This window comes from Oreochromis aureus, linkage group 3 (assembly GCF_013358895.1).
Source record: "Oreochromis aureus strain Israel breed Guangdong linkage group 3, ZZ_aureus, whole genome shotgun sequence".
Classification (NCBI taxonomy): Eukaryota; Metazoa; Chordata; class Actinopteri; order Cichliformes; family Cichlidae; genus Oreochromis; species Oreochromis aureus.
This window is the reverse complement of record NC_052944.1, coordinates 98,440,881-98,468,367: the sequence shown is the minus strand read 5'-3', so window position 1 is coordinate 98,468,367 and position 27,487 is coordinate 98,440,881. Positions and strand designations below refer to the sequence as shown.

The 27,487-nt window shown below is 40.5% G+C and overlaps 1 long non-coding RNA gene and 1 pseudogene across 2 annotated transcripts; both read right to left on the bottom strand.

Annotated features, from left to right (window-relative positions):
• LOC120434796 overlaps positions 1-27,487 on the bottom strand; it is a 126,246-nt pseudogene that overhangs the window by 4,725 nt on the left and 94,034 nt on the right.
• LOC120438585 lies at positions 10,805-13,439 on the bottom strand. 2 transcript variants are annotated; one of them, XR_005612004.1, is made up of 3 exons: positions 13,381-13,439; positions 13,177-13,296; positions 10,805-11,050 (listed from the first exon to the last, which is right to left on the bottom strand). It is a non-coding gene; the product is annotated as an uncharacterized LOC120438585 (long non-coding RNA). The 2 variants fall into 2 exon arrangements; XR_005612005.1 differs by lacking the exon at positions 10,805-11,050 and adding an exon at positions 12,257-12,955.

Below are 27,487 nucleotides of genomic sequence, written 5' to 3'. Positions count from 1 at the left end.
ACTTTGATGTGAATTAGCACTATGCGCTAATGCTAATACTGTTTTCCCTTAGTTTTTAAAAATGTGAGTGGCTAATACTAATACTCTTTTCTGTTGGGTAACAACGAAGTGAGAAGTTAATGCTAAGTAGGCTGCCTTTAGCGGCTTATTCTAATTAGGTGTGAATAATTATTAGCAGCTAATGCTAATACCGTTTTCTCTTTTCTTATAACAACTTTAGCAGCTAATGCTAATTTGATGTAAATTAGCATTATATTAGTAAGGGGTTAATGCTAAGTAGGCTGCCATTAGCAGCTAAAGGTAATTTGGGGTGAATAAGCACTAGTAGCTAATGCTAATACCCTTTTCTCTTGCGTTATAATGATGTGACGTTAATGCTAAACAGCATTAGCTTAGCAGCATTAGCTTATTAGAGTTTTCATCATGGTCACACAAATCCTTAGCAGAGCAAAGTGGCCTACTTAGCAATAGCTGCTCAAGTTGTAGAAAGCAAGGGAAAACAGTATTAGCATTAGCTGCTAAAAAATGCACTTGAGAACAAATTTATTGTGAATTCAGCTGTGAATGTAGAGTTTCCAGTATTTAAGCTTCCATTTCCAAATGTTAGCTGCTCCTGTCTGTCTCTTTGTCACACACACAGACTGAAATGATTCACAGCCTTGTTTCATCCTTCTGACTGCCACTGTGACTGTGGAGATACAGCATGGGAAACATACACATGGCTGACACATTAATAGGTACACAGTGACCACTATCTCAGGTACACCTGTGACCTAATAAAGTGTATCTAAAGTTACAAAATGTTGTCTCTTTCCAAATATTTATGGACCTAACTGTAGGTCCACTTTTAATGAAACTCTCAACATGACTTATCAGTTATCATTAATGATCCTGCAAACAGACTCCTTGGAGACCCCGTACATAAATATCCATGTACTATCCAGCTAGACTAGTGTGTCTATCCCTGAAAATATTCCTGCATGTAGTGCTGGGCAATATGGAAAAAATATTTATCACGATATGAATTATTTTATATCACAATAACAATATATATCACGATATACCACCTGACCCGTGGTCATCTAGAAAGTACGCAGTCTGTAAACAGCGAGTGCCGAGGGTGCAGTCTTTGTTTTGAGTTACCATAAAGTATGTCGCAAATCCGCGTGCACGGACAGCAGCACCAACTCGCAAACCACGAGACAGAATTTCTTCACGAAAAATATCATTTTTTTTAATACTTTATTTTTTCTTGCATAAAGTTAAGAGCATGTATAGTTAGAAGACAACACTAATATATTTGCCAGAGGCTATTTAACCCTTTAAGACCTACCATAGAACCAAGACCGCCAGAGCTTATCTTTCTGTTTTTACATGCTGTAGTGCCATTTGTGGGAGTATTTCAAGTTTCCATATATATTTACAACCGTTATAGCCCAAATTTTAATAATATGTAGGCATTAAGTAAATGGTAACTTCATAAATTGCAAAAACTTCTTTTGTTTTTTACATATATTTCTAGTTAAAAAAATTTAAGAGGTGTATCCCTCAAAACTGTAAATACAAAAGTTTCCAACCACGAGAAATTTATTTTGAGTGTCTTCATAGTTTTATTTTTGAGATACACTAATTTTTATATACTACAGGAAAAATGTACATAAATATTATAATGCATCAAAATAAACTATTTCCAACAGCGTAATTTGAGTTCTAAGCATCCCAGAAATGATACAGGAAAGCATAAAGTAAAACATGACTTTTAAAACACCAACATAGGCTTTTTTTATGAAAATGACGTCACTTCGGTTTTGGGCAGGTAATGGCGGACAGTTAGTTGGCGCTGACATATATGCCAACGTAGGAAGTCTTATGAATGTCGGCAAAGCGTGTTTCTGGAATATTATCTTTTTGTTGCTGCAAGTGCTTCTTATGCAATTTTTGCAAGTTACATGTGCAGTTATATGTGGAAGGAAACCGTGACCTAGGACAAGCTAATGGCATAAGATGTAAGTACAAGTCCTCCGGTTTCACATGCAAATAAAAATTATTGCGCTACCTTACGTGGCTACAGTTCTACTAGAAAAAAATAGTTAGGTAAAACAGAGTGTGCCTGCTCCGACTGGTTGTAAAGGGTTAATTATATAGTTTATGTAATAATTTATCAAATTTGGGTTAGTACGATATAAACGACAGAAGACAAATGGCACGATAGACACTTTTCTATCGTCCACACGATATATATCGTCATATCGCCCAGCACTACCTGCATGTGTAATTGTTCATGTCTCATCTGCAGGAAACAAACAGGAAGTGAGTGAAGGACACAGGACATGTTTCCAGCTCTTCCTCCTCTATCAGACATTCTCTCCATACCTGAGAGTGTCCAGTCTCCAGCCTGGATCCTTCAGTCCAGCCGACAGCAGCTTCATTCCTGAGTCACCTGGATGATTGTAGCTCAGGTCCAGCTCTCTCAGATGGGAGGGGTTGGAGCTCAGAGCTGAGGCCAGAGAAGTACAGCCTTCCTCTGTGATCAGACAGCCTGACAGCCTGCAGACACACAAAACAACAATCCATCTGTCAACAATCGTTTTCTCTTTGTCACAATAACATCTATCCATTTACATCCATTCAATGTAACTTTATTTATAAGTGACAATTCCCAACAGACACCAACAGTCATCTCAAGCTGTTTAACAGTGTGAGGTAACAGCCTCCAATATTAGAGAGAAAGCCCCAAACATCAGACAATCAACTGTGAGCAGCACTTGGTGATGGTGGGAAGAAGAACTCCCTTTGACACAAAGATCCTCCCAGTGAAAACAGCCTCCAGGAGGAGCATCTACCATGACTGGTTGCAGGGTGAGGGGAAAGAGAAGAGATGAGCTCAGAGAGACAAGAACAAAACACAAACTAAGGAGAGAGAAGACAAAAGTTAAAAACATTCAGAGCATCATGGGAAGTCCACCACAGCCAGGCTTTCTTTGTGTTCGCTGCTTTGACAAAACCTCAAACTGAACCTTAAGCTCCTTATTCCACACGGTGGGATCATTTGGCCTTCAGTGGTGTTCTGGCTGACACACTGGAGTGACCGGAGTGCTAAAGAGTGAATCAGACACACCAGTGTCGTCCCTGATATCTCTACTACACTTTCAGCTTCTCCACCTGAGCTGTGGCTAAGGTGCTACCAGCATGCAGGCTCGGTGTGTCTCACTCAACAGTTACACTCGTCACCCAGACTAACACCACTCCACAAGTTCACCACTAAGAGGCGCTAAAAGACCACATACAGTGAGATCATCACTAAATGTCTGCTGTGTCTGAAGGTGACTTGGTTTTTTAATAACTGGCTACATGAGCACGATTAGCTGCAGTTCCATCTTTGTAAAAGAGACTCAGCATTAGAGCCAAACAGAAACATTTCTACTTTTTAGTATGTTTTTTAGTAGAAATCTTTCTGTAAAAAATTATTTGATATTTCAAAGAAAATACTTTTTATCAATTGTTTATAAGTCAAGAATTATAGTTAAATAAAAAGAAGCGACAAATCAATAAACACTCAATAAAACCTTGTACAGCTAAAACTCATGTAGACAATACCAGGGGAGGAAGTAAAACTAAACCTTTGACACCAGAGATGATAACTACCAAAATAAAACAGGAAGTTAATAACAACCATGAGGGGAACACCTGAGTGAACCTAGTAAAGGGATGTAGTGGAGCACTGACGGAAGTAAATAAACTCAAAAATACAAACAGTAACTAAAACTAATGAGAGCTGATGGCAATGTAGTCCGTGCTGTAGGGAGAATGGACAGCCATACACGTTATGTGTCCATGAGCAAGAGGAGGGAGAAAAAGGGGACTGGAAAAGTAAGAGTTGTCACCGAGCAGAAACGGGAGCTGGAAGCATGTAAATATAATAATAACCACTGCAGCCAAGAAGAGTGCCTGACGAGTCCAGTTGTAAGTAAGCTATTAAGACTCGACTGTACACTGTGTTTGTGTTTTCCTCCAAAACAATAAGTTCCGTTGGAGCAGCCTTTCAACGCCTCTCTCTGTCTCTCGCAAGCAAAGTTGACCCAGACAACAAAGTAAAGCTATTTTTCGGCTACGAGCCCGACATGAACCCGACATATTAGCCAGAGGTCCCTTTGCTACGGTTCGGACCCGCAGACGTGTTTTATATATGCACAGAACAGTTTTCTATACGAGATCGCTGCAAAAAGTGCAGCTTTACCTAATGTCCACCCTACTGTTACTGATTTTATATTAAGATTTAAACATCTAGTTGGAATTGGTATGGTGAGTAACCTTCATAATAGTAATAAATCACATAGCAATAGTACATTCATGTAGCAGCTGTGTAAAAAGCATGATAATATATTAAGTAATTCAAAGTATTCTGTTACGTTACTCAGTGAGAGTAACGTAACAGAATGCATTACTGTGGCTACAAAAATACATTTTGGGGCATGTATTCTCTAATCTGTAGTGGAAAACATTTTAAAAGTGACCTTCCCAACACTGTGAAGATGTGAATCCAGTGGGTGGATGGCAGCATCACCATGAAGGATCAGTGTGAGAATACATTATCATCCACAATGAAAACCAGTCACAGCTTGTGGCTGCAGTTAGCTGATTTGATACTTAGCTTGGAGTTATCTCAGTAGAACATAGAATGCTAAACTGTCTAAACCAGGGGTGTCAAACACATGGCCCGTCGGCCAAATTCGGCCCCTGAGATAATTTGATATGTCAGTTATTACAGTATTTTCAGGCTTGCTGATATTCCATACCAACAGGGCTGGGACTTTATTCTGATGGACACATTATGTCGCCAATCACATTAAGAGACAGACTGGGATCATGCCACTATTTAAAGAAAGGGATGGGGGCAAACGTTCAGAAGAAAGCAAGCATAGTGGTACAGCCCAGGTACACACAGACACAGGTTTAAATGCAAGCGTGTCAGGACAAAGTGAAAACACAAAATGAGCAGCATCTGGCTGAATTTCAGTGATACTGGAGACGGCAAAGCTGAGTGCAGAATTTATGAATTAGAAGCTGGATAAAGTGATACCCATGTCCGTTCTCTTCTTAGTGGTAGTAGATCCATAAAATTAAGACTAATGAAAACACTGAATTAAAATTGCTTCCCTTAAAAGCACCAAGTTTACAATTAAATTTCTAATTATGATCTTCAGCACCCAACACCATGACTATGTACATATTGTCGGGTGTGAGAATATTTGTGTTGTGTGCTGTGGATTCAACTCTGCAAACTCATCACTATTTTCATCATCAAATTTCTACTTAGACAGCAACAAAACAGAAGCAGTCCCAGGAACTACTTCTTGTTTTAGAATCTTTCAACATAAGAGTATGTTGCACATCAGAACACCTCCACATCTCCTCTTATTAAAGGATTACCTTATTATTAATTTGCTAATTCTGCCAGTTGATTAAAAAATGTTTGATCTCACCTGAGAGTTTCCAGTTTACAGTGTGGATTCTTCAGTCCTTCAGACAGAAACTTCACGCCTGAATCCTGCAGGTCATTGTTACTCAGGTCTAGCTTGATCAGATTAGAGGACTGAGAGCTGAGACCTGAGGACAGAGCTTCACAACCTTTCTCTGACAGGTTACAGAGACTCAGTCTGAAAAATAACAGCAAAACAATTAAAAAAAATACTTTTGATCAAGTGTAATGAGATTATATAACATTTAGGAATATTCCATTCTCTTTTTGTCAGGAAAGTAATGAGCAACATGTGGAGACAATCAGAGAGAGAAGAGAGAAGTGAAGAGAGAACAGAGCAGTAAAAGAACACTGGATAGTTCAAATTTGACACATTTTTGGTATCAACAAAATGTGTCAAATTTCTTTATTTTGTAATCGTTTCAGAAGAGTTCATGATTAAAACTTACATCAATAACCACCCAGAAAAATTTCAGAAATGCCGACATGTATTCAGTGTTGAACAAAGTGAGTACTGATTATCACTTAATAGCTTTATAGACTTGTCAGACACCAGCACTCATGACTGTATTTTGGGGGTTATTTTGTTAGTTTTTTTAGTTGATCGCACCTGCTTTTTACCAACAAGCATATAAGTTAAAATGTACTCACAGAGCTTTGTTGGAGGCTTTGACCACTGGCAGCATTCTCAGAAGAGCCTCCTCAGAAGCAGAGTATTTCTTCAAGTCAAACTCATCCAGATTTTCTTCCGATGACAGTAAGATGAAGGTCAGAGCTGAGCACTGAGCAGGAGACAGTTTACCAGTGGAGAGACTTCCTGAAGTCCTGTATTGTTGGATCTCCTCCACTAGAGAACGATCATTCAGTTCATTCAGACAGTGGAGCAGATTGATGCTTTTCTCTGCAGACAGATTCTCACTGAGCTTCTTCTTGATGTACTGAACTGTTTCCTGATTGGTCTGAGAGCTACTTCCTGTCTGCGTTAGCAGACCTCGTAGGAGACTGTGATTGGTCTGCAGTGAAAGACCCAGGAGGAAGCGGAGGAACAAGTCCAGGTGTCCATTTGGACTCTGTAAGGCTTTGTCCACAGCACTCTGGTAGAAGTGTTTCTCTACAGATTTTACTTCTTTTTCTGGTTCTTGTTTTCGAAACAATATAGACCATATGGACGTTGTTTGTTTCTGTTCAAGCAGATTGAGTCCAGAGTTGATGAAGGCCAGATGGACATGAAGAGCAGCCAGAAACTCCTGAACACTCAGATGGATGAAGCAGAACACCTTGTCCTGGTACAGTCCTCTCTCCTCTTTAAAGATCTGTGTGAACACTCCTGAGTACACTGAGGCTGCTCTGATATCGATGCCACACTCTGTCAGGTCTGATTCATAGAAGATCAAGTTTCCTTTCTTAAGATGATCAAAAGCCAGTTTTCCCAGAGACTCAATCATCTTCCTGCTCTCTGGACTCCAGTGTGGATCTGTCTCTGCTCCTCCATCATACTTGACCTTCTTCACTTTGGCCTGAACCACCAGGAAGTGGATGTACATGTCAGTCAGGGTCTTGGGCAGCTGTCCTCCCTCTCTGGTTTCCAGCACATCCTCCAGAACTGTAGCAGTGATCCAGCAGAAGACTGGGATGTGGCACATGATGTGGAGGCTTCGTGATGTCTTGATGTGGGAGATGATCCTGCTGGCCTGCTCCTCATCTCTGAATCTCTTCCTGAAGTACTCCTCCTTCTGTGGGTCAGTGAACCCTCTGACCTCTGTCACCATGCCAACACAGTCAGGAGGGATCTGATTGGCTGCTGCAGGTCGTGTGGTCATCCAGAGGCGAGCAGAGGGAAGCAGTTTCCCCCTGATGAGGTTTATCAGCAGCACATCCACTGAGGTGTACTTTCTAGGGTCAGTTAGGATTGTAGTTTTGTGGAAGTCCAGAGGAAGTCGACACTCATCCAGACCATCAAAGATGAACACAACCTGGAAGTCTTCAAAGCTGCAGATTCCTGCTTCTTTGGTTTCAGTAAAGAAGTGATGAACAAGTTCCACCAAGCTGAACTTTTCCTCTTTCAGCACATTCAGCTCTCTGAAAGTGAATGGAAATATGAACTGGATGTCCTGGTTGGCTTTGTCTTCAGCCCAGTCCAGGGTGTATTTCTGTGTTAAGACTGTTTTCCCAATGCCAGCCACTCCCTTTGTCAGCACTGTTCTGATTGGTTCATCTCTTCCAGGTGAGGCTTTAAAGATGTCTTCTTGTCTGATTGTTGTTTCTGGTCTGTCTGGTTTCCTGGATGCTGTTTCAATCTGTCTGACCTCATGTTCATCATTGACCACTGCAGTCCCTCCCTCTGTGATGTAGAGCTCTGTGTAGATCTGATTCAGAAGGGTTGGGTTTCCTGCTTTAGCGATGCCCTCAAACACACACTGGAACTTCTTCTTCAGTGTGGATTTAAGGTTACGATGACAAACTGCAGCAGGAAGTTCTGAATAATAATAATAAAAGTACAACTTCAACAATCCTATTTTACAAAATGCTGATGACAATTTCTGACCCACTGAGAAATGACTGAACACACTGGTGTCACAAGTGTCTCATTTATCTAACAGGTTAAAACCTTAAGTAAGAAATCCTCTTACGGCTTTGCAGACGGTCAGCCAGCTCCTGCTGCTTCATTCTCCTCAGGAAGTCCACTGTGATCTTCACAAATGCCTCTCTGCTGCTTCTCTGCTCATCATCCTCCCTCTGAAACTCCAAGCATTGGGGCTTATTTGGATTCAGAGCCTTCTGGATCTTCTTCAGCTCGGTCTTCACAAAAGTGATGATGTTGTCCTCCAGCAGCTGGAACAGAATACTTTATGAATGACCCAGCGCTCTGAACTTCAGTCTACACAACATCCACTTCTTTACGATCAAGGCGCATATCATCCATGATCTCCTCACCAATTATAAGTTTGACTTTATCTGATTAACTGAGACATTCTCCACAACTCCATGATCCCAAAACGTTGATTCTGTTCATATGAATGCAGCGATTTCAGTGGGAGAAACATTTCACTGGTGTTCAGAGCTGAACTACCAACGGGTTGATGATCGAAGCCAGAAACCTGGAGATGTTATAGGTGACTGAGTTGATCATACAGCCAACTGGTCTTAAAGTTTCACTCTGTTTACGCATACAGATCAGTATTTAAGGTTTGACTCTCATCATCCACTGGAGCATAAACTGGGCGTCATCAGGACGCTACAACACAGAACAAACACCATCCCCACAGACACAGCAGCCAGGGAGGCAGAAGAGCAGCACATCCAGAGGGTCCTGAGTAAATGCGAACGCTGGTTTGAGGGCGGAGTCAAGGAGGCCATTTATATGAAAAGGGAAAGACCATCTCTGAATGGAGGAGGGGCCTAAGGGTGCATCTTTCACCATCTTACAATGCTGTGATTGCAGCGTACCAATATGTGATATGCGTACCAATGATTAAGGAACTGACCTCCCAGCCCATTGTTCTTTCAGTGCTGCTGGTTTCAGTCATTATACAAATGTCCTGTTTTTAAGGGTGGGGAAACCTGCAGTCAGCTGAGACTGAAGACGTCACCTGATGATGATGAAACGTTTCTCTCACTGAAAACGTCCAGATGAACAGAATCAACCTTTTTGGGATTTACTTACCTGGATGATTGAGCATCAAGACACAACTCTGTGACTTTTCTCAGTTGAATAAATCCTCTCCTCCAGGTTTGTTTACATCTACCAGCCCTGTGGCTCTGCCCAGGGACAATAATCTATGTGAGAGGTGGAAAGTCATACAGGTGTCTGCTCCTGCCTTCAGTTATTTTTATCTACTGTGTGTCAACTGGCTGAACCTACTCCAGCTGTCTACTGTCCCCCTAAACTCAACAATGACTTAGTGATCTATCCATTCTCTGACCAAACACATCCTGCTGCAGGATGTTAACATAGCAGCCAATGATGATCCCACTCACTGTGAACAACATTTGGACCTGATTTGCTGCTCTGGTTTACACGTGAACTTTGACTGCTGTCACCAACTTGAGAGGCTCTACAGAAAAACTGGACTTGTCCACAAACAGATTTATAAAAATCATAAACTACATTACAAGGACAGCATTGCTCAATCAACTCTAATTACTATGGCCATGTTATCTCTTCTAATTAAGGTACAGACACTCAAACTTGCTGCTTTCAGCGAGAAGTCAAATGTCTGAATATGAGCTGGAAGCTGCTGAGAGTCCTCCCTCCTTCTCATGGGGTTTACTTTCTCTACTACTTTCACTATAAACACGCCCCTTTCATGCACCTGCAGAGGGCCACCAGCTGTCTTAAACAAATCCACTTGGATAGTTAGCTGTAGATGATTTTCTCAGTATGATTGTAGGATTTTGAGTTACTCTTTAGATTTATTTAAACTCTTATATTGTGCACAAGTGTTGAACAACCCATAATTTCTCTGTACTTTTCATAAGAGCAGCCAGACTTTCAGCTAGTTTTTCTTTTGCTCTGCAGGCTTTATGAAGGTGCGTCAAAGTTGTTCTTTAGACATCGGCTGCTTTTTAAATCATTTTCAGCCCTCGTACAGGAACATTATTCAAGCTAAATCCAAGTGTGTTAGACCAGAGTTAACTTGATATGTGTGGGTGTGTAACTCTTAGAAGCTGATTGGCTGCTTTTTATGGGGGCTGGGTCTTTGGAAAGTGAACAAACCACAGTTTTAGTAACACACCCTGAACTGCACACTTTAACAAACAACATGAGATTTTAACAGTAATGTAAAAATCCTGTGATTCATTGTTATTAAGCACAAACACATCTATGGCCCCGTTTCCATTAGTAGCTGCTCAGATCGACTCACCACAGGTCGCCACGACTGGACTGGATCCACTGGTTTCCATTACAGTTGAGGACCACCTAAGGTGGTCATCTCAATACAGCTCAGTGTTAACTCACATCATTAGTAAGTGCTAATGCTGCTAATTTCCATCATATATGTCATTTATTGCTCAAAGTTATTGAAGAAACAGTTATTCAACTTCATTCCCACTGATCTCGACTACAAACTGTTTCACTTTGGTTTTTGTTTAAAGCCTCGATGTTTAAAACGTTTCCCTGTGATCACATTTGCACTGTATGATTTCAAACTTTGTTTTCTTTTGGTCATTTAGTCCACAGAGTCCTTGGTGTTCTGAAAGGGACCTATAAACAAATGTATTATTATTAATATTAATAATAAAGTAGTTGTTGTACATGTACAGACCATAAATATGGAGTCCAGCTGTGTTTGATGCTGCTGGGCAGACTGACTACTGGGAACCTCTGAGCTCTGCTGGTCCCCTCTGTGGAGCGCACACACACACACACACACACACACACACACACACACAGATGAGGCCACTTTGATTATTGAAATGTGAGTTTAGCCTCTAAAAGCTGTGTTCAGTCACTTTTGCTGCTTCCCTTGTTGCATCTGTATTTGTAGTACAAATAGTACAATAATACAAATGATACTCCAGAGTCCTTCCACTCCTGATCACTGACACTTCTTTGTTGGGTTTTAAACTCTGTAAAAACACAAAGATCATAATTCCCTGAATGACTTCAATGTTTTTCAAACTGAACTTTGATTCTAAAGTTAAAGCCGTTTCTCAGTAAATGTCATCATTCACAGATCAAGTACCTTTCCATTCAAAGTACATATTAAGCCAAGTGTGTAAGTTTACCTCTGAATATTTGTGAAGCATTCCTTTGTTAAGCTTAACAACCGATATATGAAGCTCGGACATCTGTGTTGTCATTGCTGAGTCTGTTTGTTTGTTAGTTCCAACCACCAAACTGTTTACCTGCAGCACAGTTTGATTTCCAAGTAAAACTGTGAAACACACTTTTTTCATACTTGTGTTGTTTTGTATAGAAATGACGCAACATTCAGTGTCAGGTTAAATGTGATAGAAACAGCTCACACTGACATCCATCCTGATAAAAGATGAATGCCGGAAAACCGTGTTGGCATTTATTTGCACTGCTTTCCACCTTGAATGTCTATTATTTTCTGCTTTATGTATAAAAGGGTCCATTCTACAACCTGTTTTTGTGTACTTGTTGAATATTATTGTTTCTGTGGCGATCATGGCTCAAAGAGTTGGCAGTTCGTCTTGTAACCGGTCGGACAGTCTCGGTCGTTGTGTCCTTGGGCAAGACACTTCACCTACCGCCTACTGGTGTTGGCCTGAGGGGCCGATGGTGCTTCTGTCACTCTGCCCCAGGGCAGCTGTGGCTACAACTGTAGCTGCCTCCACCAGTGTGTGAATGTGAGAGTGATTGAATAGTGGAATTGTAAAGCGCTTTGAGGGCTTCGAAAAGCGCTATATAAATGCAATCCATTAATTTAATTATTATTATTTCGTGCTGATATTGCACTTTTTTTTCAGAATCAAGCAGTTGTTGAATCTGCATATAATTGCATTTTTAATGAGTTTTTGAATATTACTTTAAATACTTAGACTTTGTTTTGCTAACAGTTTATATAAAAAGATCAGTGTTGCTGAACTGTGAAATATTTTGGGTGCAGTGTAGTTTTTGCATACAGGAATAACAGAATAGCTTTAGTGTTTTTTTTTTATTTGACTACAAAATGCAGCAAGATATATTTTTAAGAAAGCAGTTTTAGTGATTATAAAATAGACCATATCAGATTCAGCAGATATCCAAATTTATGATATCAGTAGATAAAAAAGTGGTGCCATCTCTGCCAAGAACACAAAAGAGTATTTGTTGGTCCTGATCACATTTTAATCTCATCTCTCCTCCTTGAACAACTGAGTGAAAACACTTTGAGCTCATCTTTGATCAGCATGTGAATGTTAAGCAGCAAACAGAAGTCTAGTTCAGTCTCATTTGTACAGGTTACAAAGGTTTCTAGAGTGCGATCAATGCTCCTGATTAGCTGATCCACACCATCATTTCCTCCTGATCACATGATTTCAGCTCAGTGTATTCAGGCCTAAATGATGCAGCAGTGTCTCGTCTACAGTTAGTACAACACACAGCAGCAAAGCTCCTACACACACTGAGGACAGTGAACACATCACTGCAGCAGCTTCACGTTCACTGCAGAATCCAGTTGAATCAAATCTCTACATGTTACAGCTGCACTTTATATCTCAGAGCAGCTTCAAGCTGAGACCCTCAGACCAGAGAATAAATGACTGTTACAGGGTCAAAGGTCAGGGTTCAAACACAGGACTGTGTTTCACTGTTTCAGCATCAACACTGTGGAACAAACTTGCTCTCACTGTGAGATCAGCACAGTCAGTAAGGTGTAGTAAACTCCTCTGATTTGATCCAGCTGTCTGCAGATTCATCACTGTGGTCGGCAGCAGCTTGATCACTGCTTCATGTTTGAAAGGAGCTTTATCAGTCACTTCATTATAGGAACAAGAAGATCATCAGATCCTGTCTGTGTGACACTGAAGGTGAGATTAACAATGAAAGATGCAGTGTGAGCGACTAACAGTGTGTTATCATTTATATAGAAACTCACAAGAAAAGAGTAAACACACTTGTATAAATGGGTGAATGAGGCGAATATCAAATTGATTTGAGTTTGACTTACACATGTTTGCACTGCAGTTTATATCCAACAACATCAAGCAGTTAAATTAAATATTTCATGTTGCTAACAGCTCACCTCTCTACAGCAGACACAGGCTGGACTTTAAAATGAATGATGGCCTCTTTAGACTTGTCACTCTGTAAGGACACAGAGCTGGGTTCAGGTTCATGTTTGCATTTAGTTCCTCGTTTCTTCCTGTGAATAATGATGGAGCAGTGATGTGAGTGCTGAGCTGTGACATGGAGAAGAGTCATGGACAGTTAGAGATGGTCATCTCACCTCTGAGCTTTGGTCTGGCTCTCATGTTCCCCACACAGAGTGCTTTTAGAGGAGGGGACCCTCCTCTCTGTCCTCACACTGATCCATGCTGCTGAACTCACATCAGCTCACACACACTTTCTACCTTCACCTGCAGAGGAAACACAAATCATTCATGTGCACATCGACTGAAATCCTCCTTTCCATCATGTGTGCTGTCCAAATATCAGCTGCTTCTTTCCTGCTTCATCTCAGTGTCAGCTGAGAGAATGACAAACCCACTATGTGTCAACATTTGATGGATGATGACTCAGAAATGTGAAATGATGTTGACCTAAATCTGTCCTGATGATAATGAGAAGCTTTGATGAGTTGTGACTCTCTGAGGTGTCACTAGCCCAGGGGTCTGCAACCTTTAACACCCAAAGAGCCACTTGGACCCGGTTTCCACGCAAAAGAAAACACTGGGAGCCGCAAATACTTTTTGCAATCTAAAATGAAGATAACACTGTATATATTGGTTTTTGTGCTTTGTGCGGACAACTAAAGTAAGTAAAGTTTATTTATTAAGCGCTTTTCACAGACAGGCAGTCACAAAGCGCTGTACACAAATATTAAAATAAACAATACAATCAATAGACATTATCCACAATGTAAAAGATCAAATGTAAATAATGTAAAGAATATAAAATACGTAGATCAACAAGAGGCTTGTTTGAACAGAAAGGTTTTTAACTGCTTTTTAAAAGAATCTACAGAGCAACTAAGGTGTGTTGCTTATGTAATCCATGAAGTGCTACAGAGAAAATTACATTTTATTTATGTAATTAACACATTTTGAACTCTTAAAGAAATATAACAAAAGCAAAGACACCCAGCTGAACTAAAATGACCCATGTAGCAAACAAAAACTGTTGTGAGCCGCCACCCTTATATCGCATTTGGACTTTTGGAGCCTTGACCTGACTCTTAAAAAGTAATTGGAAAAAAAGCACTATGCTGCTAAAAAAAATAGATATTTGCAAAATTCTGCCTAAATATGTATTTTACCTTGTTAATGTGTGTGGCAGGGCGTGGTCTGCAGTGCCGCTGCAGGGGAGTCGGACGCACCTGAGCGGCACCCGCAATCGCGCCTCGCCACCTTAAAGTCTGTGCTCTCTCTGCTGTTGTTTTGTCGGGCTGTGAGCTGAAAAGCTACAGCCGGCTGTATGCATACAGCAACCGTATGTGAAAAGCGGTCAATAAAGAGATGCTGAAAAGCGTGTTCATGCAAACATCGTCGGGTCTGCCGTGATATGTTTACAATGGGACTTCTGGTCCCGAACCTCTGCGCACAGCGTCTGCAAATCGGGGCTTTCATCTTTACGCAGGACTGTAAGCTGTCATCTGTGAGGCGGGAGCAGTGTTTGTTTTTAACATACTTCACGGTTGAGAACAGCTGCCGACATAATGTGGATCCGAAGATCCATAATTGGCCTATCTGAGGTTGAAAGTCTCGATAAATGCACGGCGTTTCGGCGGGTATACCGGCTTCCGCGAGTATGACGCTTATTTTGAGCGATGAAAAAAATAATGAGACATAATTTTATTTTTATATTTCAAAATCACAATATTCTTCCAATTTAGAACTACAAGTTAAAAAAAAGAACTAAACACAAATAAAATGCACTTCAGCTAAATACTTCTTCTATTTTCCCAAACCACCCGGAGCCGCAAAATAAGGACTAAAGAGCCGCGGGTTGCCGACCCCTGCACTAGGATGTAGAAACACTGGGGCTCAGCCCTGAAATCTTTGCTATTTTCACTTGATAACAGCAGCTGTTTAAAGTTACTGAGTGTATTTGACAGTAAAGTGAATATAAATGTGAGACACTGTGTGCTCACAGCTAAAGTCTGCAGTCAGCTGTGTTAGAGCGTCTTTCACACAATGATCCTTTAATAAACACTCAGAGCTCCATGTTGATGAAGCAGTCCTGTGTGAGCTTGTGTGCTGACATGTTGACAGTTTGACTTCAGCTTTTACTGAAGAAAATCCACAGAAGGCTGAAAGTGAAGCATCACTTCCTGTTTGAGGAGAGCCAACAGTCTGTTTACATGTCAAGTTACAGCTGGAATAAATAATCATTTGCAAAGTCTGCTGCTCTTTCTGTAACCATCTGATCATCAACTAACTCTGTGCTGTTGTTGCTGCTCTCATTCACAAAGTGCTCAATTACATTTTTAACTTGTGACTGTAAGAGCTCTTAGCGTTAGCTTAGCGTTAGCTTAGCGTTAGCATGCTGTCTGGCTAGCTTAGCGTCAGAGCTCTGCAGGTGTCGTGTGTTAATATTAATCACAGCGACAGTAAAACACTGCAGCTGAGTTGTGATGTCATCACGTACGCTGCGTCCTCTGTGCTCTGAGTGAACTCACAAAGTACAAACTACAAGTGCACAAACACGAACGTAGCTCAGAGTGGCGGACACACTCGGCCTCGTTGGTCCAGCTGTGAGTCCGTTACCGTGAACTATGGAGCAGCAGATTTGTGCTGAACTAACAGCTGATGTTAGCCAGGAAAACATTACACACTGACTTTAATGGAGAGACCGGAAATATAAACACACACAGTTTGTTGTGTGAAGAACTCAAACATGAGCTGAACAAACAGTAAAGTTCCTAAAGACAAACTGTTAAAGGAGGAAACAAAGCAAACTTACAGTTTCTTCACACACACCAACAACAAGCTCCACTCCACGAAGTTCAGGAAAGCGAAAGTAAACTGAGCAGGTAGAAAACACCCAGAGAGGCGTTTGAGGACACTCGGGAGCAGTGGCGTGTCCAGCGGGGTGGCCTGGGGGGGGGCACAGGCCACCCCCCAACCAGACTGGCCACCCCGGGTGCCACCCCAAAGCTAAAACAATAACATTCAATCAAATATCAAATGTACGATTATGTTTTCATAGTGAAACTCAGATATCCGAGTGTAAGTGAATGCAGCATTGGCTTCTGCACTATGAGTCTACCACTGTCTGACATTAAACCGGTTCGTGGGCACTGCTGCTATAGGGTATATATGAGTGAAAAGTAATGAAAGTTGGCACCGAGAAGGTAACCCAAAGGAGTGTTCAACTGACAGTTTCATATCAACAATCACAGATGGTTTTTAATAAATGTCTAACATGAGTTTATCACATTCCTTTAAAGTTAATACATTTGAGCAGACTTGGCCTTTAATTTCTTGGGAGCATGAATGCAGTTTGGGATGAAACTGAGCAGGTGTAGAGCAGGTGGAGCAGAGGAATGATGTGTTTAAAGTTTCACGTCAACTATCAAGGATGATTTTTAATGATTTTTTTGAATATGACGCAATCAGGCTGCTTGTTTGTGTGAGCGCGCCCTTTTGTTTGGTGCGTGAGCGTGCGTCCATGTTTGTGATCAGCGCAGGAGAAAAGGCGCTGCCGTAGGGGGGATTGGAGCCAAGATGGCGACCGAGGTAGACGCTCTTCTCCGTGGCTAAGTGTTTTTTATCTGAATCACAAGTGAGTTATCCTGCTGACTGTTTATTCAGTACACGTATGCGACACTTCTAAGTAACGGCTTCCTGAACCATACTTCAAAGAACTTTTTAGCGACCCTAGCCTCTTTGCAAAGCGATAGCTCAGCTAAAAGCAGGAAAGCTCTGTTACCCCAGCGATGTTTCCAACAACTCAGGGTAGCAAAAGGAAGGAAAAAGTAACACCCATGAAATTTAAAAGTCTAACCAAAGGAACATCCAAGGAAATGGAGAGAAACACAGGTGTAGCTGGCTCAAAAACCAGCCCCAAGAATGCCGTGACTGCCGAACATGACTACAACCACAGCAAAAGTCCTGAACTGATGCCACTGCCGGACTCGGACCCCGATACTCCAGCCAGACCAGATGGTAAAAAACACAAAGGTGATATAACTCTTGCTGATGTGCAAAACAACATTGCTACTTTAATTCATGAGCGCTCAGATAATCTGGAGGCTATGATCAGTAAGAATACTGTTAACATCGAGGCCATGAAGAAGTCTATTGACTTCATGTTCTTCGAAGTAGAATCTTTGAAGAATGTCACCAAAACAGTTAAAGCTACTTGTGAAAAAAACAGCAGCAGAATGTCTCAAGTAGAACTGAAGGTCAACGAAGTTGAAAGATACCATCAGAGATGGAATCTCAGGCTCTCAGGTGTCCCTGAGGAAAAGCAAGAAGACATCACCAGAAAAGTTCTTGACATCTGCTGCACTGTTGCCGGGGAAACAAGTGCAGGATTCAAAAACAGCATGGATGTAGTTCATCGCCTGGGCCGCTATAGCGAAACTCAGAAGAAACCAAGGCTGGTTATCATTCGATGTGTGACAAGATCAGCTCGTGACCTGATCTGGAGGAAAGCTAAAAACTGCTCCTTTCTGAAAGAAAATTACATGAGGTTCACTGAAGATCTGTCCTCTGCCGACAGAGCGACGTGAGAGAAGCTTTGGCCTCTTATTGATGCTGCGAGGAAAGAAGGAAAAGAGCTCACTTTGCCGGGGTCCGTGTGATCATTGAAGGGAAAGAGGTGCACCCAATGCTCACTTCGCCTGAGGATCAAGCTGCACCTGCGTTGATGGAGGTTTCATGCCCACATTGAAGTATAAAGTTACAGATGTCAAAGGAGTTATTTACCAGTACCAGTTCCATGTTAACTAATGGAAGTAAACTGTTCATTATTTTGTCTTAAAGCCGCACTGTCTATATCACTTTGTTCTCTCAATGTCAGGGGCTTAAGAGACACTGTTAAGCGAAAAGCTTTGTTTTTGTTTGCAAATCAACAGAATACTGACTTTGGTTTTTTTTCAAGAATCACACTCTGTTATTAAGGATACTGCTTTTTGGAAAACACAGTGGGGCAAGCCCTATGGTTCTCACATGAAGGTTTACAGCAGCTCTTTTTAAAGATAAGCTCTGCAGGCATTAACAAGAAGACTGAAGTCCGTTGATTCTGCTTCAGGCAAGAAAACATTCAACCTTTGAATCAGAATGCATACTGTGATTGGCTGCAGGTACTTACATAAGCAAGTGACTGAGTTGTTGCAGTATTCGTTTTTTTTTTTTTTTTTTTTTTAAAGAGTCTGAAGTCTAAATTTAAGCTGTTTATTTCAGTCCAACTGTAACACTGCAAATGCACACAGTATGTAATAAATACATAACATATGATCCACAGAGGTGTGCAGGACTGTATTTAGTCGCAAGCCTGTCATAACTGATCAGACTGGTTTAGCTGTTTTGAAGGTGTCACTGTTGACTTTAGTGGGGAGTAGATGACCCCTGGCTCTGATGGAGGATCTGAACACAAACACACAGATTAAAGAAATGTTTAGATTTCAGATGATAAAAACTTCTGGGACCCATCAGAAAACTGGCTGTTTTATTTCCTCATCGCTTCATGACTCTGTGAACTGAAAACAAAACAATCCAACAAACGACTTTTAACTGAAAGTGGATCCAGAGGATTTCGATATTGGCGCTCGAATAGAGATGATAAAAGTAAGTGTCTTACCTCGACTTCTCTATTTTTTTCAGTCACTACCTGTTGATATACCTGAAAAACAATTTAGATGATGGGACAAAATTATATCTAAGTTTATATGGAATGGTCACAGACCGAGAATCAAATTTGAAACACTACAGATAAGAAAGGATAAGGGGGGTTTGGCATACTTTTATGCTGCACAAATCAGGTATATCATTTGTTGGTGTGACAATGATTATGAAGCCAAATGGAAGAATTTAGAAGAATCAGTACAAGTAAGAGAAATTCAAAGCCTTATAGGAGACAGAAAAGAAACAATGAGATTAATTAAATAGCTGAACTCAGTCACTCAGTTTACGCTAAAAATATGGTTTAACCTGATATGAAAATACAAACTAGACAAAGAGCTTGGATTAATCCGATGGATAGCCTATGATAAGGGTTTTACACCCGGTTCTATGGACCAAAGATTTAAACAGTGGATTCCTACTGGATTAACAGCAATATGTACACTAATTAAAGATGGGAATTTTATGAGTTTCCAGGAGATTAAACAAATATATTAACTAAGTAATGAAGATCACTACAGATATTTGCAGATTAGGGACTTTTTAAATAAAGAAGTAAAACATAGTGTAGATCTGGATAAAAATACGATAATTAAAACCATAACTGAAGTTTATAAAGCAAAGAAAATTAGAATAATCTCTACAATTTACGAGCATATAATGAAGGCAAGAGGGTGTACGACAACATATGTAAAACTGAAGTGGCAGAGAGAGTTGGGACTGAACATATCTGATGAGGAATGGTCACAAACCTGGAAAATACAGCAGTCAACAACATCATCACGTGCCTGGAGACTGCACTGCTGGAAAAATGTAATTAGATTTTTTACAACACCCAAAATTAGGAACAAAAATACTTCATTACCACAACCATGTTGGAGGGGCTGTGGAGATGGAAATGTGAATCATTCCCATGTGTTCTGGTTCTGTCCCAAGATTACAACATTTTGGGAAGATGTTCATTTAGTTATAGGTAAAATTCTGGGTTATGCTGTATCTAAGACTTGTACATTATTATACTTTGGTGTCATTACGGGAAATGTGATGAAAGAAGAGAGATACATATTGAAAATTATGCTTGCTGCCTGTAAAAAGGCAATCACAAGAAAATGGAACAAGATAGACCCACCATCACAGGACGAATGGATCACAATTATAGATGAAATACAAACTATGGAACAATTGACCTACAGAATAAGGACTCAGGAAGATCAATACCATAAAAAGTGGGAGAAATGGACTGAGTACATAAACTCAACAGGATAGAGACCAACACACTGATAATGAGAAATGATCAAAGTGTAAAACAAGGTGATCCAACATGGGGTTTTTTTTTGTTTTGTTTTGGTTTGGTTCTTTTGTTGTTGTTCTGTTTTGTTGTTACCCCCTACCCCCCTGTATAATGTTTTTAAAAAAAACAATAAAAAGAAAGTTAAAAAAAAGAAGAAAGATCGCCAGGAGTTATTACTCTGAAGAACAAATTTAATGGGCACTCTGAAAAGGACTCAGAAGGACACTATGTGTCAGGCTCAGGAGAGACTCGGAGGCAGACCGTCACTTGAGTTCACAATTTATTTACACACACACACAGTCTCCAGGTGCGAATATATACAGGTGAGGGGAGAACAAGAAGAGGGTCTCCAGGGGACACAGGCACGAGAAGGGAAGGGGCTATGTACACAATCCTACAGAGGCTCAGGTTGGCTCGGACTCCGGCTTTTAGCTCACCCAATGGTGGTCCTCAGGCTGGTGAGAATCTGGCACGGAGGGAAAGAACAGGTAAGTTGCAGCACAAAGAAACTCGAGAAGAAAGCTTGACTTGCAGTGACACTGACGAGTGTTACACAATAATCCAGCGAAGAAGCTCTCTCAGCCGCCGCCTTAAGAAGTGAGCGTGGTGATGAGATTATTATTCACAGGTGTCCGAGCCAGGGGCTGGAGTCGTCATGACTCCGCCCCGGTAGAGCGCAGTGCGCAGGAGGAGAGAGAGAGAGAGACGCAACATACTTGTAGCCATACAGAGACAGCCGAGAAGGCACAGGGTCATGACACTATGTGATAATGATTGTCAACATTGATGGTTCACTCCTTCTTCTTGCCAGCGTGTATGGTTTTAATTCTAAGTCTGATAATGACTTCTTATTGGATGCCCTTGAAACACGCTTTTTGTTCTGGTTATCCAAATACCCTAATCTCCTATTATTGGAGGCGATTTTAACATTGCTCCAGATCCTTCACTGGACAGATGGCCACCCAGTTCAAATAACTCTCTGTCCTGTTGTTTAAATACATTTATGCAAAAGTTTCATTTAATAGATATTTGGAGATTTAAAAACCCTAAAGCCAGACTATTTACACGGAGTAACAAATCCAATTCTTCTAAATCCCGTATTGACTTCTCGTTAATCTCTGATTGCTTAAATAGGGATAATGTTATAACCATAATGCAAACTCCACTCACGGACCACAAAGCGGTATCACTTCAGGTCTTTTTCAATACTAATGCTGCCCAAACTTGTAGGAGCTGCTACTGGAAACTTAATAACTCCCTTCTAAAACATGAAAAAGTGACTGAAGATATTTTGTCATTAATCAAACATTTCTGGGATAAAGCCCCAACCAGTCATCTCTACTGTCAAAATTGGGAACTCTTTAAATCTGAAGCTGCTAAATATTTAAGAGAGTATGGCTCATCTGCAGCAAAACAAAGGAAAAATGAAGAAATGAATGTAATTCCTAGGATATCTGCTCTCACTCAGATCCCACCAGAGAACCTATCTGAAGAAGTTAAAACTGACTTAGCTTTGCAACAGAGTAAGTTAAATGATATCTATAAACTGAAAGCAGAGGGAGCCTTTGTGAGATCAAGGAGAAGATGGTTAGAAGAAGGTGAACAACACTCATCCTATTTTTTTAAATTAGAGAAATCTCGTTCTAAACTTAGTTCTGTTCGGAGACTTAATATTAACGGCATTATAACTGATGACCCCCGAAAAGTCTCCACCTATTGCTCCAATTTTTATAAGGATTGAAACAAGTCAGAGTTTGATGAGAGTGCTGCTCTGAACTTTATGGATCAAACCCCTGATGTGCAAACAGTTAAAGAAGATCAGATGAGTTTCTGTGATAGGCCGATATCTATTAGTGAAGTGCTGCCTGCTATTCGACGTCTTAAACTTAATAAATCCCCAGGAACCGATGGCTTAACCTCTGAATTTTACATTACTTTTGCAGATCAACTGGCTCCATTTCTTCTTACTGTATACATTGAAAGTCTTATAAATCAGTCTCTTCCCCCGACTTTATCACAAGGTCTGTTAACCCTAATCCCAAAGCCAAAGAAAGATCCCACTTATATTGACAACTGGAGGCAAATTTGCCTCCTTAATCAATCAATCAATCTTTATTTATAAAGCACTTTTCATACAAAAAATGTAGCAGCAAGTGCTTTACATGGTTAAAAGCAGCCCACCCACCCACCCACCCTCCCACACACACACACACACACACACACACACACACACACACACACACACACACACACAGACACACACACACACATGCACACACACACACACGGACAGACACACACACGCACAGACACACACACGCACACGCACACTTAAAGAGTAAAATTGGGCTGGGTACGCATTAGCCAAGTGAGGAAACACTATCACAGGGAGCCGTCTGCACCGGGAGCCGGTCACAGACCGCAGCCTCCAGGCTGGGCACACAGCAGGAGGGAGGCAAAGAAGCCCCCCAGCCAGGCTGAGAGGACCCACAGAGCCCCAGCAGCCACGGTCGATCACAGCCCGGTGCAGAGAGCCCCTCCGAGGAAACACTGGAGATATGACCTAATAAGAATATATACAGGATAAAGAGATAAAATAAATAAGAATGAGATACAATATAAATATAAATATAAATAGAGTAAGAAGATAAAAAAATCAATAAGAATAAAATCAATAAATATTAGGTAAAAACTAAATTAATAATATAAATAGAATAACAGGATAGAATAAATAAGCATAAAATAAATAAATGTTAGTTAAAAGCTAAATTAAAAAGGTGGGTCTTGAGCCTGTTCTTAAAAACATGTACGTTCTCTGCGGCCCTGAGCTCCTCCGGCAGGCTGTTCCACAGACGAGGACCATACCACTGAAAAGCTGCCTCTCCGTGAGTATGTGTCCTGACTTTAGGGACAATCAAAAGGCCAGTACCAGAGGACCTCAGGGTCCGCGAGGGTTCATATGGTAAAAGCAGATCTGAAAGATAAGAAGGCCCAAGACCATTAAGACATTTAAAAACCAATAAAAGAACTTTAAAATCGATCCTGAAACACACGGGGAGCCAATGCAGCGTTTCTAAAACCGGTGTAATGTGGGCCCGCCCTCTGGTCTTCGTCAGCACACGAGCTGCAGAGTTTTGCAAAAGTTGTAAAGATGAAATATTCTTTTTGGGGAGACCAGAGAGCAGGGCATTACAGTAATCAATGCGACTGGTAATAAAAGCATGCATCAGCATCTCCGTGTTGGCCCGAGAGAGAATAGGGCGGACTCTGGCTATATTTTTTAGATGATAAAATCCAGTTTTGGTTACGTGTTTAATATGTGGGATAAAACCAAGCTGAGAGTCAAAAATAACACCCAGGTTTTTCACTTGTAGAGAAGGACATAGTGAAAATGCCTGTAATTTAGACAAGAGTTTCTCTCTCTGAGCCTCAGGACCGATGATTAAAACTTCAGTTTTGTCCTGGTTAAGCTGTAAAAAGTTTTCTGCCATCCAAGATTTTATATCTAGAATACAGTTAAAAAGGTCATCCACTGGTCTGGTGTCGTCAGGAGACACGGAGATATACAGCTGCGTGTCATCAGCGTAACTATGGAAGTTCACTCCATGCCTCCTGATGACGTCGCCAAGAGGGAGCATATACAAATTAAAAAGTACAGGGCCTAAAACCGACCCTTGAGGCACACCACATGTCATTTTATGGATCTTAGAGGAGCATGTATCCATACTCACCATAAAAGTTCTGTCTGAGAGATAGGAAGTGAACCAGTTGTGTACAGCACCAGAGAGGCCCACCATGTGTTTCAGTCTGTTTAAAAGTATAGCGTGGTCTACTGTATCAAAGGCTGCGCTTAGATCCAGTAGCACCAGGACTGAGAGCTTTTGGGAGTCCCAGTTACATCTAATTATGTGTGCCTATGCCAAGAGGCACACATATTACTATTCGTCGGATTTATTATTCTTATTATTATGTGTGCCTATGCCAAGAGGCACACATATTACTATTCGTCGGATTTATTATTCTTATTATTATTATTGTGTGGATGCTTTAGGCATCCACACTATTGAGTTCCTGTTTCTCTTTATTCTTTATACTTTATTGTGTGGATGCTTTAAGGCATCCACACTATTGAGTTCCTGTTTCTCTTTATTCTTTATTGTGTGGATGCCCTAAAGGGCTTCCACACTATTGAGTTCCTGTTTCTCTTTATTCTTTATTCCACTATATTCCAGTTGCTTCCGTACACTTTTTGGCACTTATCTACTCCCTCAGTTTTCAGCCGATTTTCTCCGTTCAAACTCTAAACTGTTCTGCTCTTTCTGCTAATGCCGGCTATGACTTTTGGTGTTTATTACTCTTATACTTTTTAAAATATTACACTTTTTCCTTTAATTTGTCCCATTGAAATGAATGGAAAACTTCCACAATTCTGCTAAAACTTGCTTGTCTTTGAAACTTAACTACTTTGTCATACTTTCACCTAGAAACTCCATTCAAACTTTAAAATGTTCTCAGATTATTGGGCTATTCCTGTCTGATTCAGCTTTTTCAGATCTTCTACCGTTTTAATCTTATCTCTCTTTAAGTTTTCAGTTGCAAATTTGATTTTTCAGAAAATACATGTGTTGCTATGGTTGCTATGCAATTAAGTCAGAGTGAGTGCTGGTCCGTTCTGAATTTTCTCTTCATGTCTAAACAACTTCTTGCTGCTCACTCAATTTCCACTCAACCCCACAAATTATACATCAAAACGTAGGTATTTTTGCTGGCTTTCAGAAAATGTCACTATCTTTATTGTGAGGTTTACCGTTTTTTCGCAATTTGCCTCGGAGTGACACAAGGTCTGACAAGTCCCCATTCAAAGTCTATGGGGAGGTTTTGAAATTCAGAGCTGAAATTCTGTAACGGGAGGCATTTTCAAATCGCCAAATCTCTTTAACAAAGCAAAGTTAGGACATGAGGCTTGTGCCAATATATCTTCAGACACTGCTGACACTCACAGTGGAAGCAGTTTTACAATTATCTTACCGTTGAGCAATGAATTACGTTTGTTTGAGGGGGTGAAATCTGTCCTTCTCTCAGTCTTCAAACTCTGGAAATGAAGCCGTTTCTTCTCTCGTCATATCTCCGCGACGGAGGTAGAACGAGCTATGAAAATCGCAGTCAAAATACACCAAAGTCCGCTGATTCACCCAGTACAAGAATTATGCTGCTAGCCCTCCTAGTTTTTGAGTTACACGACGTTTTGTAACTGCAAAACGGCGTTTTTCGCCTCTCACCGCGATCTATTTTCTGACTGCCCAAGTATCTGTCTTTCAGACCGCCGCCCCCTTTCCGGGTGGCGCAATCAGTAATGACACGGCTCTGCAGCTCAAAGGTCGTGGGTTCAATCCCACCTTGGTCCATGTTTTTTTTTTTTTTCACTACAAATTTATACACTATCACAGACCTGTAATTTATATTCATCATTTATTACAATTCTGCAAAGTTTTATGATTTTAGCAGCTTTTCTAATATGGACCTCAGATTCTTCTTAACGCTCCATGGCAGAAACAAGTACACAGCCTGATGAAGCAGACTGAGGCAGTACCTCTGATTGGTGAATTTGAGCAGAACCAGGTTGTTCTTTCATTTCATTTCTTTATTTATTTCACACATGGTTCAACAGTGTTTCTTTTTCTACATACAGAACCTTCTGCCTCTTTTCAGCAGAAATTCTGCTCATTCACCTCATCTCTTGTGTTGGAGTGCCCTCTTGTGGCGCCTTTTGGGTAGTGCCTTAGTAAACGTGAACACTGCAAAGAAGTGGTATCAGACTGGTTTGTAGTGGAGGAATTTGTTGCCAGTTTCTTTAATCTTTAATCCGTATTCATGTTGTAATGTATACCCTGTTCTTAATCATAGAAACCACACCATATCACCCTCCACATCCTCCTACTGTATGCCATATCTCCCTGTAACATCCATCTGACTGCCAATAAACTCCACCTGTGGTAATCTAATCCCTGGATGCCAGCCTCTCCTTCTGACCGAGGATAGCTACTATTGCAGCACCACCCAGCATTAAACTGACGACACCATTCTGTACAGTGCTAAATCATAGTGTTTGTGCCAAACAATAGCATTCACCCAAATAATAGTATTTCTGCTATGTTATATTATTACTGCTCATAGTATTTCTGCCAAATCATGGTATTTGTTCCAAAGCATAGTATTTCTTCCAAAGCATAGTTTTCTTCCAAATCATAGTATAACTGCAAAATAAAAAGTTTTGAGCCAAAACATATTTTTTGTGCTAAAACATAGTATTTGTGCCAAATCATAGTATTTCTGCTAAATCCTAGTAATTTTGCTCAATGATAGAATTTCTGAATTTATGCTGTACTACTTTTTGCTAGATTATAGTATTTCTGCTAAGTCAAAGTATTTCATGTAAATCATAGTATTTCTACCAAGTCCCAGTGTTTCTGCTAAATCATAAATCATACATAAATCAATGTTTCAGCACAAATTGTATGATTTGGCTCAAATACTATGATTTGGCAGAATTTTCTATGGTTCAGCACAAATGCTATGATTTGTAAGAAAAAATATTATTTAGTATAAATACTAATAATACTGTGTTTTAGCACAGATTCAGCTAACACTATGATTTGTCACAAGTGGTATGATTTGGTACAAATACTGTGATTTGGCACAAACACTGTGATTTACCAGAAATACTGTGATTTGGCAGAAATACTATCATTTGGTTCAAATATTATGATTTAGAAGAAATACTATGTTATAGTATAAATACTATGTTCAGACTTTAAAAAAATTCTGCTCTTTCTGCTAATGCCGGCTATGACTTTTGGTGCTCATAACCTCTATACTTTTTGAGATATTGAATTTTTTTGCAATATTTTTTGCCCATTTCTGCCATATTATCAGTGGCCTCACAGATTTTCCTTGCTGGGTTGACCTGTGTTTTAGCTCAGTGAGATGAGCATCCGTTCTCAGACTGGGAGGCCCGGGTTCAAATCCCGCTTATGGCAACATTTCTTTCAGTTAACAGTTAAACTTTTTTAACTCTTTTCAACACAAATTTAAGCTTTTTCACCCCTTTTCAGCACAATTTTCAGTTTTTTCACCACTTTTCAGCACAAATCCCAGCTTTTTCAGCTATTTTCAGCAAAAACATCTTTCAGCACTCTTTTCAGCAGAATTTTCACCCCTTTTCAGCCCAAATTCTGCTTATTCAACTCTTCTGCAAA